Below are 13263 nucleotides of genomic sequence, written 5' to 3'. Positions count from 1 at the left end.
ATATTTCTCTGGACAATTCTAAGAGTCGCGGTGGTCTGATGGTAAGGCCTCGGCTTGGGAACCGAAGGGTGTCAGGCTCGTGACGCGATACCACCGAATATCCATCGTGTGCGAGAGTCTGTTGCACGTTAAATCCGTTATGACCAAACGTTCTCCCGCTGGTGTGATGTGGTGTGGAGAGGGGCTTGCCACCTCAGGTGTCCTCCTCGACATCTGACATTGGCTCAAAATGACGAGGTCCGTCCCAAAATAGCCCTAGTGTTGCTTTAAACGGGCCGTTAATATAACTAAAACTGGACTTTTTTAATCGACTCAGTAAGAAACAAATATCTCTACGTTGTTTTATATCAGTCTTTAAAAATGAAACTAATCGAAAGAATACGGTTTGTTTATATATGCCGAAATAAATTCGTTCCTTACTTGGAACATCAAAGTTGAGATTGAAATGAAACTCACTGAGTAAAAAGTTCTCACAGGTCTTTTATATATTTTGGTTTGCCTTCTTTTTATTCCGTTTTTAATGATGTCATTGCCATGTTCTCTCGTTCACGAAAAAAAAGAACATTTCTCCCGAATTTCTTCTGATGTTTTTTGGAAAGTGTTACTGCCAACAGAGCTCGTAAACGCAGGACGTGACTTAACAGTTTCTTAATCGTTTTTTTAGTGGCCAACTCCAAATGACAGATGCGATACTTTGTATTGGATATTTTTAGAGCAATAATCATAAACGATGTTTTTTTTTTCGTTTTTTTTTCCTTTGTTGAAGCAGATAATGTTGTGTGTACAGTGCCTTTTGAAATATGAAATATATGAAATATAATATTTTTATAAAAAAATAAAAAAAGAATAACAGCACAAAGCTTAGTTGGATATTTTGTTGGCACGAAAGCTGAAATGGATGGAGAATGCGACGTGAGATCTGATTTTCATTTCAAATTTTCAATTTCTATGTTAGTGGTCAATAGAAATAAAAATCTCACATTACACAAATAGAAATTAAAATCACACTATAAATTCATAGTCAGTAGCAATTTTTAACTTTTCAAATTAATAATAATATTACAAAGCTAAAAGTACAGCTAGATAGTAAATCTAATCTTAATGATAATTATAGAAATAATCAGCCTAATACTTGGAAATATGAGAAATTTGAAAGATAGGATCATCTTAGCAATCCCCATGCGCTTCACCGTAACAAGGAGGTACGTACCGTCATCAGCGATGGATCAATATTACCTCATTTGACTATCCTAGTTGAGCTGCCTTTATAAAAATGGATCATGCTCGCTTGTGAGGCAGCTTTTCATATTTATACTCAGGTGATAATCAAAATGGTGATACTGTTGTTCTCAGGGTTTAGTGGCACAAGAGTTATTTTCTATATAAACTGCTCTAAACATATGATTCCAATATCTGTCATTGTTATGAAGAATAATAACATTTTACTCTGTTTAAAAAGTAAAATTTACTTTGAAAATGGAAATACACGTTAAATGAAAATGACTAAGTCAGCATTTAAAAGATAATATTGAAATCTAAATATATTCATAAAAGCAATGTTCTTTAAAAATTGAAAAATATTTTCACAGGGATGCTCTTCCACTAAGTCCAACATAGTTCAGGAAAGATACTTTAAAAAAACTGAATAAGTTGATTATTAAAATTTGGATAATCTATCAAAACATGTTTGGCACTGAAAACAACATTGCATAGTGGGCACATAAGTGCCCATCCTCCAAATAATATATACTTTTTTAGTAAATCGCATTTTTCCTATATGGAATATCCTTATCCTTCATTTTCTGCCAATCTTTTGTATAGGTAAAGCATGTCATAAAACAATAGAAGGTTTGATCTCGTGGAGTTTGTTATGATCTCGAATCTCCTACCATAGTTGATGATAGATCTCTTGGCATTGCAGTATGAAGCAGGTAACTGCAAAATCAAGCATTTTTAGCAGCTTTGTCCGACAGTTCCTAATGAAAATCGTTGTTAGATCACTTTCCTTTCACTCATGTAACATTGAAGATCACTTCTATGACAACACCTATTCTAGTCTTTCTCTCCACAACTTCTGATAAATTAGATTTATCTACCTTCAAACCAACTCATCTGGGATGTTTTCAAAGGTATCCTTTACTACAAACCATATGCCGCCATTTCTTTCTAACAAAGCAAGGCAACAGTGGTTACCATGTTTTGTTCTTATTTAAAGAATAAATTTTGCATTCATATTATGTGTTCTGTAAGGCACTTTCTCATGCATTTGTTGTCAGAAACTATTTCCTGCAAAATATAGCTTGTGTATTATTCTTCTAATAGCCAAAATACCATATCATCAATGTAAACGTGGCTGATAGTATGACTTGATCCTTGGTCGTGTATCACTTGAATTCCCTTTGAATAAGAACAATGTACTGTAAGCTCGTGAGTCATCGCACACATTTTAGTAGTAGAGTCCATCTATGATAATTACCACATCATTCAGCTGCAGATTTGACATTTGTACTCTCTCCTTTCCCGCTATTTTTAGATGATAAAGAAGCTTTAGCTTTCCAGAATTTCTGACACATATTTTTCAATAAAGTACTTCTGCATGCATTACAGACATTGGAACAATTCAAATGACAAGAGTATGTTCAAAATTGTAAAGTATTAATCTTCATGCATCCCATACAAATAAAATCTGATATTGCCCTTTTACAATTATAATGGGAAAAACTGGATCTCATCTTAATGAATCAGGATCTTACGTCAATCTTTGTAGAAGTCTGGCATTTCCAGGCAGATATTTCATGGCGAAAAAAAATCTATTTTGACTTTGTGTCATCTGCCCAATTCGGTTAGACAGTTTCTGCACATTCGTATATAATAATATATTGTTATCTGAATTAAATTCCATATTCCCAGAAAGATTACATTACAAATTCCAGATATCACTCATAAAAAATCATGAAGTTTGAGAAAAATATAACAAAATAATGTGAATAGTTTTGCAGAATAAATTCTAATTCATAAAATCATCCATTGAGTTTCGTAACATGAACTCCTCACTTATCTCTCTATCATATAAAAAAAATATTCAAAAAAATTAATTTTATTGGAACACTCATTTTTAAGAAATTATTATTGTGACTTTTCTTATTTGTTCTTGTATCCGCTTTATGCACCATTAATACGCAGTGTCTATGCAAAACATTTTTTTAAATTTTCAAAAATGTAGGCTGTTTTAGCTATAATGATACTGTTGCCATCATTAAATTTTCAGCTCTTGTAATACACCTATTTTACTCAATAAATAAACGAATCAATCAAAACCGACTTCAGCATCGCCATTTCTTATTTTTGCCTATTTGGGACAACGACTCAGTTTTTCCACTTTACCACAATGTGTAAGAACGTATCTATAGAAACCAAACCGCCCTTCGCCCAGAAACTGAGCGTAGGGTGGAAAGATAAATACATTTTTCTGCTTGACGAACTCGAAAGAAAGAAAACTTTTCCGTGCAGCGGAGTGGTATCACCGTGTGAACGGACACGATCCGGCTGATTTTTCAGTACAGGGAGAATCTTCTAGAAACGAAGAGGAAGGGGACTTATAGAACTTCTGTTGTTTTAGCCTATTTTGGTTCATTAATAAGAAAACTGTTAATTAGAATGCGGGTAGGTAAAGAATCCTATGTATATTTCATTTGGCATTCATTTGGTAAATATTTTTATCTTTGATTGTTTAAAAAAATTAACAATCTTCGTTTCCCTGGAATTCCGAGACTATAAAAACAGCGGAAGTGGTCTTCCTAAAATTTTCTCGCACGCTCTCTAATAAAGGTGAATTTATATTTTAGATACGTTTTTCCCTCACCGATAGCAACCAAAATTTGACACAAAACTACACTTGCAGACACAAAGTTACTTACTATATTTGATATATTTAAATCACTGCATTTTTGAGCTATCGAGCCTACATGTTTTGGTAGAACAGACTGGCAGACGTTCAACCCCTGTTGGATTTGACCCAAATTTTATTAAGTGTCTACACTATAAAGGTTAAATCTGTGTACCCAATTTCATTCATATAGTTTACTTCATTCTGTGGTTATCCTGATAGTCGAACAGTCGGACAGATAGACTTCTTCAGAGTGGATTTTGAGCAAAATTGGATAGAAATCTATAAATATGGTATAAAGACCACGTTCCAAATACATCTGTCAAACTCAAACTTTTCTAAGTAATCGTGTTTTGCAGACCAACAGAGGGATAAAGCCAAAAATGAGTTTTTCCGAATTCAGGGTGGTCTGAGACATGGAGATTCATAAAAATTTCCAATTCGAATTTTTTGACAATTAGAGTTGTTGTTGTTGTGACATGACACTTTACAAGCCCGCTGACAGTTATCTGTCATCGATTTAAGGCGAGTAAGTACCAACTAGGGGAAGAGGACGACTTAGCTACTTCATGCGTCACATTCTCTGGAACAACCCCTATTTACAGGTGGGACATTCACACACCTCGCAGATAGAACACAGAAGAGACCCATCCCCGAACCGGAATTCGAACCCGGGACGCACAGAACGCAGAGAATACGCGCTACCCCTACGACAGCACGCCGGTGGCGATTAGAGTACATTCTCTATATTTCGTACACTAGAAAATAAAAATATTGTTTGAATATTCTTCTTCCTTTAAATCACAGACAGTCGGAGCTGTTGAAAGACTTTCACTGAGCCTGGCAGATTGAGTGACTTCGTGAAACCCAAGGATATCTAACTGAAGAGTATCTCAAATGTAACTGAAGAAGACATTTAAAATAAGGATTAAGGATACATTGTAAAAGTTTCACTAATTTTGAAGTTGTAATAAAAAAAGTATTGTCTTGAAATAAAATTTTTTAGCGGATAGAAAATATTTAGTATTGGCTTATGGGGATTCGTGTTTAATTTCATTGTGAACGAAAAAAAGTTGGGCTGATGATCGAACTATAATGACTGTCGATTTGGTCTGAAAAGCTCCTAATTTTTTTTGCATGAAATTTTAGAGTTTAGGTTTTTATGCATCTGCAGAAATTAGCTTCTTAAAATCTAGTTAATATCAAGGAATGAACTTATTTTAAAGAATTGCACTCCAAATCGTTTTAATTATAAGTAAATATTTATTTGAATGAATTGCAGAAAGCACTGAGAGTAAAAATGCAAGCAAAGCCGGTAAAAGTTTAAAAAAAAAAAAAAAACTTTTTGTATTACAGTCGCAGTTAAGGCGATGTTTAAATAGAAATAATAAAATCACAATTAATAATGAAACCTTATTGAAATGAAAATTATACAGTCAAACAATTAATGAGTTAACAGGAGTTCTCTAATTTTGTTGCTGTTAGACCAGTACAAAATCTTCAATTTTAATCACCATTCATATCTTAAGATATAACATTATTTCTTACGTAATGTGGTGTATTCAACATCACGTGGAAAATTTTATTTTGTAAAATTTAAATCTTCATTTTTGTTGCAAAACTTTATTCTGCAATTATTATTTTATATCAAAATCTTATTCTGTTAAATACATATAAATTTTACTTATACAGTTTGCTGCATTTCTGATTTATCAAGAAAAGACAAATCAGCATACAACCAAAATCTTGTCGAAGTTCATCCAATGTTCCTCACAAATTTCAGTTTTAAGGTTAAAATAGGAGGCAAAACTTTTATGAGTTTCGTTTATTATCACATTTATAGGCGCGTAGTTTGAGAACATGTTCAAGCATTTTGGTAAAATGTTGATACATACCTCCAAATTTGCTGTAAAAACCATACTCTAAAGTTTCATCCATTTAACTTGCTTCGTTTTCAGACTTGCTGCGATAAAAAGACTGGAAAACGGAATGATATGATATAAGAAAATTTGTCATGATTTAAGAAAGTCTAAAAGATGGAAATCTGTCAGAATCTCATTTTTTTTTAACGTGGTAGTATTTTAAAACTGGAATTCTTTTTGCACATTCAGTGATGCAAAAACCATTTAAATATTCGAAAAAAACCAATCGTTGAGCTTTCAATTAATAAGATTGTTACTTTTAGTTACCTTTCATGCAAAAGCATTAATTGAGGATCAGTTTTGAAAGTTTCAATTAATTTTAATTAATCAAAAATTAATCGAAACTTTAACTTCTTTTTTCAAAGACCTCGAAACGTATGATTGCTGAGAAACCTTTTTTGCACTATTTTAAAATTCAAACAATTAATTTCTTCGGGGTATCTATTTCACTTTCATGAAAAATTGCCTTTATTGCAATTATATAATATGCAGCAATTACATTATAATAATGTGTTAGATTTTTACCGTTGATTCGCAATTCAAAAATTCAGTATATGGCTTAATTGTGGAATGGAATTTCACAATATGGTCTGTTCTCCAAAAATTTCTAAATTCACATTTGAAAAAGGTTTAATTTTCAAGACTTGTATGCACATTTTCTTTTTTTCTTCAAATTTATCGTAAGAACATCGCATTTTGTGTTATTTTGATATAATTTTAAGAATTTGTAATTTTAATTCAGAATCAACGGCGAAATAGTATTAAAAATATGCAAACGATAAAATAATTCAAGCTTTTTTTATGGGATAAAATTATCTTTCTACGTTGTTTTGGATTAGTGGTTCAGATTTGTTATGTTTTTATCTTTTTCTTTATGTATTTTGCTTAAGGAAAAATAAAGATAGAAGTCAACAAGTAAATAAAGGAATTCTCAGAGTAAAGGATTTTATTTCGATTCTTGAATATGATTCAGGTGTTTTGGAGAAGTCAGCGATCCATCTTCCAGCTCTGTTGTTCAAACTAATTTACACCTAATGACATGATTCTGGTTCTTATTGTTTTTCTGCTTTCAGTCTTAGGTCGCAAGTTGCCTACCATTTGGATTGAAAATATTTATGAAGAATATATCTTATGATTGAGCAAAAAGCTGAAAATGAAATCTAAAATCCGGTCATCATCATTCAGAAAAACATCGAATTGATGAGTAGACTATGAGTAGACTATTTCATTCATCCTATTCTTCACGTATTTGATTAATCGTTTTAATATAAACAGACCAACGAAAAGTCTTCTGGTTCACAAAGGTATATCTATAATCTGAAACAGACGCATACATTATTTTTTAAATTAAAATAACGCAAATCAATTAGTTCGTGCAATTCACTCCGATATTGAGTTATCGAATACATAATCACAGACATAAGACCAGTCATAATTCTAAAAATATTTTTACTCCAACTCGAGAATGTCTAAAAAAGAGAAGTATTCATTGAAATGAATTGGCTATTAGAGTACTGTATTTTTTTGTACTTCGTATACGGGAAAGAAAAAAAATTAAGAATTTGGAAAAACCATTTTCTTATCTTTCTACGTACATTCTTGTTAAGTCAAAAAATTTATTAACATTTGAGTTAATTTTACAAGTAACTCAAAATCGTCAAAATCATCAGTTTCTTCTTTCTTTCCGTACCCTTTTATCAAGTCAACAAACTTATTAACATTTGTGATAATTTTGCAAATAGCTCAAAATCGCCAGAGTGGCTAAAATTAAGACATATGCTCGTTTCATTTTTTTAGCAAAGAGAGATGAGCTCAAGGTTCACTCTCGAGCTAAATCCCCTAAGTACACAAAATCCACTTATGCCTCTCACTTCATGCTTTGCAAGTGTGTTTGTCGCATGCAAACAAAAGAATATGTCCATCCCCGAAACAGCTGCTCTTTTTCCAGGAATCATCTGTCATCTCGGACAAAAATGGTGGGCATTTTCAAGATAAACAACTACAAACCAGTTTTTCTTTTTAATCAACGTGAGAGCTCTTATCCTTGACTTTCTCTCTTACTTCTGAAACATGGCAAATTTGGTGTAATTAATTAATAATGCAGAGAAGACAATAGACAGATTTTTTTTACAAAGATGCAGTATAACGCTCAAAACTATATACTATATTCCATTATCTATTTGATAATTAATGTCTTCACATATACAAAAAAAAAGAAAAAGAAACGCTATCAACCAACCACTTGATGAATCTGCCATAGAAGATTCATATAGATCGGGTTAGCCTGGTTGATAAGACGTTGGATTCGCATCCCATGGGTTGTGAGTTTGAACCCCGCTGGCCGAAGACTCTCCGTGTACATGGTAGCTGGTGCATGTATAAATCTGCCGTAGCCACAAAGTCCTCCAAGTCGCGACAATACCACTGGGGGTACTGGATCAGAGGTGATCGTTCTCTGATTCAGGTCTAAATTGCGATGCGGGAATTAAGTCGGCTCCGTGAAAAGGGCTGTGACGCATGAGTAGCCAAGAGGCACACGTGGCGCCTAAATGGCGCTACTGAAACAAGAGACGTTAAAAATCGATGCATTCCATTCAAAATTTGATAGAAAACTACAACTGTAGTAATAAGATATCACATAGAAAATTTCATGCGTCTAGTTGATTCTGAATTAATCATGCCAAGCAGATCGAAAAACGGACAATTATGTTCCAATAAAAATTCTTTTCCAGAGTAAACCCAGCAGGGTTGAGTTGAAAATTGGTTTTCCTATATCAGGATATTTGTACAGGATGATACTGATACCTGTATACCTAACAGAGCAGGTAACCGATTTTTTCCCATCCGGAATGAAATCGAGTAATCCTTGAGTATAAATTATCTTTCTTGCCCCGAAGTAGGTAGCTGATTGATTGGAATATGATTCCAATTTGGAATTCTATTTCTTTAGAAGAGGTATTGATGACGATATGCCAGCGGCCACTGTTATTGATGTGAGGTTAGAAGACAGAAGAAAATGTTTTACTGATATACTTAGTATGGGAGAAGATGGGAATTCTTCAATGGTATGTGCCCTTTTATATGAGTTTAAGGACAGTAATGTTAAGATGAAATATGTATGCAATTAAATAATAACTTGCATAATCATATCACCATTTAGGAAGGACGACGAACTAAGCTATATCGACCTAATATTTTGTATCAGATTTGTAAAGTATGACTAATTCAAAAAAAATAATAATAATAACCGAAGAAATTACTAACCAGTATCTAACAAGTCCAAGCTCTGATATCGAATACCTCATACTCTTGGTATGTATCAGTTTTTGTGAATCTGAGCTCTGTATCAGTTCGTGTTCGTAATGCAAAACATTAAATTGACACAGAATCATCCAGTCCTAGAGAACTGTCGGAATTTATCAAATTTGAAATTAGAATTTTTTAATAATTGAAATATATATATATGTTATGTTATGTATGTTATTATATGAAAATGTATATATATGTCATTTCACATTTGAGAGATTAAAAAGGTATAAAAATTATCCTAAAAGTATCTTTGCCTTTCGCTCTAACTAGATATAATTACGATTAAACTAAAGATGAAAGAAAATCTCTCGATTGATTTCTTTTGAAAGAAACAGGGTTGAAATTGCACAGTTCGTTGAACGATGCTTTTAAGAACAAATGGAATCTTTTTACCTGATTTTTTTTTCCTCTGTCCAAATTTTTCCTCATCCGTGAAATATGCGTCGTATCAAAAAGAGAGCCGAGATAAGAGCTTTATGCGAACTAGGCCCGTTCCCCATAAAAAAGAGCCAAGGGCCACTTTGGAACTGCGCAGAGGGGATGAGATTGTTATGGGGTGCATTTTTGAAATGATGCTCCCCAGGCTTTAATAACTGCAGCACTGGAGATGGAATAAAACTGTTTGGGAAAACTGGTGCTCTGCATTTCGTTATATATGCTTCATAAGGGTAGTAAAATAAATACCAAAGTGGTTAGAGACAAGCTAAAAGACAAGCCATAATATATCTTACGAAATAGCAATATACAGTCAAAGATTTACATAACAAATTTGTGGATTCCTGGGGGGGGGGGGAATTGGATTTATAGAAATATGAATACACCGAAATATATAGTTTTGAATTTGTTGCAAATATTTCATCAATTTCTTACTATAAATACTTGCGCAATTAATTTTGGAGGTTTAAAGAAAGCTTAGAGAATGAAGCTATAAAAGAAATTTCTTTGAATTAAGTGCAATAGACAACGATTTCTAAAAATTTTAATGACGTTCGTGCCGAAATTATATACGTTTTTTTTTAATCCGCTTTCTATGTCTTTTATAAAGCTTCTGTTTTATTTTTTTAAAATTAAAATATTTTTTAAATTTAATTCCCGTTGAAAGAAGTCTAAATTTAATTTAAAACAAAATTTCAACTCCAGACAAGGAGCGTGTCTCTATTTACTGAACTTTAATTACGAATCTTGGCTTTTCAATAGAAAAGGGATATTTATAAGAACAAAGCCTTGGATTAATACATTATTCAAAGACATTCCTTCTTCAGAATGTTTACTATAACTTTGTACACAACTTAAAGTCTCCCATAAGTTGCTATTGTGGTAAGAATCGGTGACACATTCCCTCCCCCCCTTATTTAACTCTTTTTCTTTTTTTTAACCACCTATCCATAAAATGTTTTTATGAGATTTGAATATTCAATGTTTTATACAAAATGTTTTGTTTAATTTATAGAATTTTATCTAATATAAATATCGTTTTTCTATTAAAAAGCCAAGATTCGTGATAGAATTTCGATATATAGAGATTTTCGAAATATGGAAAGAATAACTGTAATAATGTACATAACAATTGCTTAATGTAAAAACTGTCTTTTGGGGATCTTTAAGACTATTTTAATTTGGTTTGGGAGAAATAAGTTATGCTAGTGATAAGGCTTCTTAAAAAAAGTTATTTCTCTTGCATAAATTTAAAAAAATAATAACAAACAAGCGTAGTTTAGCTTTACTAGATAAACATCCAATTTTAAAAGAGCACAAATTCTAGAAACACAATTTCTAGAAAGAGAGGATAAAAATAGGAAACTAAAACTAAAATCATTTTAATCTTCGATGAATTTAAATTCATAAGTTTTCTATATGAAATAAGTATTCCTCGGAGACGATTTCGTGAAATTACGTCTGTTCGATTTAGAAACCTCAGCTACGAACTTCCCGCTTCCCCTTCTTCGAAATGCAAGCAAATACTAACAGTTAAAAGAGGTAATACTTGTTTGCTGTCTTGAAATCAAATGTCATTTTAAATAAATGCGCGTTAATGGACATTTATTTAAAATTAATTTTCATTTCAAATTAGCAAACAAGTACTAGCTCTTAATGCAATTTGGATGTGCAACATATTAATGATCAATTAGTTGATAGAATAGTTATCAACTAGACTGCATGGATCTGAATTTCACGAGAAACCAACAGGAGAGGGTCTTTCCGAAACTGTCTCGTATATTCCTTGATAAAGGTACTGTTTTCCGCCCTGACCCTTTACAAAATTGTGGGCTTAGGATAAAGTCGTGAATGCCACTAATCTTCAGATTTTTATGCTAAAAGTTCCACGCAATAGCATATTCTGCTATGAAGCTTAGTGAAGAAATCCGAGGAAGTATTTTGAACACCTTTTATTCGAACTGAAATAAAAATATGACACAAAATTACAACTGCAGCAAAAAGATTCCATACTTAATTTTATTAATCCAATTTTGAGAAAATCAGACTGATAAACGATCAACCCTTAGATAGATTTCATTTAAAATATGAGAAGAATCTTCGACTTAAGTACTAAAAACGGGTATCAAATTTCATTTAATTAATTTAGAGTTATCGCATTTGCATGTTTGTGAAAGTACAGACCAACAGACATTAACCTTTAGACGTATTTAGCTCAAAAATATGTAAAAAAACCCACAATTTACATGCTAAATCTGTTTGCCAAATTTTTCTGTTTTATCTTTTTACATTTTTTTTTTAGTCATCGTATCCAAATTTACTTTTATAATCAGACAGATAATGAATGGATTTCGTTAAAAATTTCACAGAAATTCACAATCTTGGCATAAAATAATTTAATCCAACTTTCTTTCGTTTAGTTTAATACATATAAGAGTTATTTTGACAAGCAAACAGACAGAATTCTAAAAAGTAAAGTGTTTTTTGAACTCAGAAAAATCTGAAATATGGTGATTCGTTAACATCTTGAGTACAAAGTTTTTGACGATTTCTATACTTTCTCTTTGAATACTTCGTACAGGAGAAAACGAAAGAAGAAGCACATATTAACTATCAACAAAACCTACTAGATCGTTTACTTACTTCTATTAAAGGACATATATAGGTTTCTTAAGCTCAAAAAAAAATGTTGGATAAGTCTTTTGATATATTTATGTTTTGATTATTTAATGAAGAAAGAAAAATCTTGCAATGAGCAAATTGATTTATAAATGAATGAAACACAACAAATTTGTTATGAGATACGTTTCGGAAACCATTTTTCTCAGGCTATTCATAATTAAAATGTTATATGAATATTTTAATTCATATATTTGCTGTGAATTCATTATAAATCATTGTGAATCTTTCAATTCAATAACATGTGAATAACGCTTTCGATATTGTTTGCCTAATGTTTTCAATAATTGTCCCATCTATGAAGCGCATTTCTTGTCAATAAAAAATGTGAAGTATCGATATTCACTCTTTCAAAATATTTAGTCAAAATGGTGGGTCATCATTGCTGTGAAGAATAAGAAAGTGAAAAGTCAACATCAGCATGATAAAAGCCATATTATCATTCTTTCTTAATTATACATTTTGAAATTTGATATCGTTATAATGTTTAATAGTTATAAATTTTAAATCTGCAATAGGTTTTCAGTTACTCTTATTTCTCAATAATTTTAATCCATTGTCTTTTTATAGCTACTCATTTTCAAATATGACAATCATTAAATGAGATTTCATTCAATAAAAAGGTATCAGTCCAATTATTTGTACTTTGAGAGCAAGGCAGAATTTCTAAACTATATGTCAAGTAGATAAAATAGTGACGTGTCACTCATTTTTTCACAATATGTTTAACTAGGTAAAACTTATTCTATTTTTAAAAAGTCAAGAGTTCTCATCCTTTTCTTATACTTTTTCCATATACATAAAAAAATTGTTTATGTTAAAAGTTCGAAATTGAATCTCTTTAGGTATTTCTAAATCAACTACACATTTATTAAAAAAACTACTATTAAATTTTATGATAAAATGACCATAATATAAAATAAATGTAAAATGTATATAAAATATGTGAAATAATAATATAATAAATTATGTAATAATAATATAATAAATAAATTATGTAATAATAATATAATAAATAAATTATGTAATAAT

This window comes from Argiope bruennichi, chromosome 10 (assembly GCF_947563725.1).
Source record: "Argiope bruennichi chromosome 10, qqArgBrue1.1, whole genome shotgun sequence".
In the NCBI taxonomy this organism is placed as follows: Eukaryota; Metazoa; Arthropoda; class Arachnida; order Araneae; family Araneidae; genus Argiope; species Argiope bruennichi.
Note: the sequence above shows the minus strand (reverse complement) of the source record.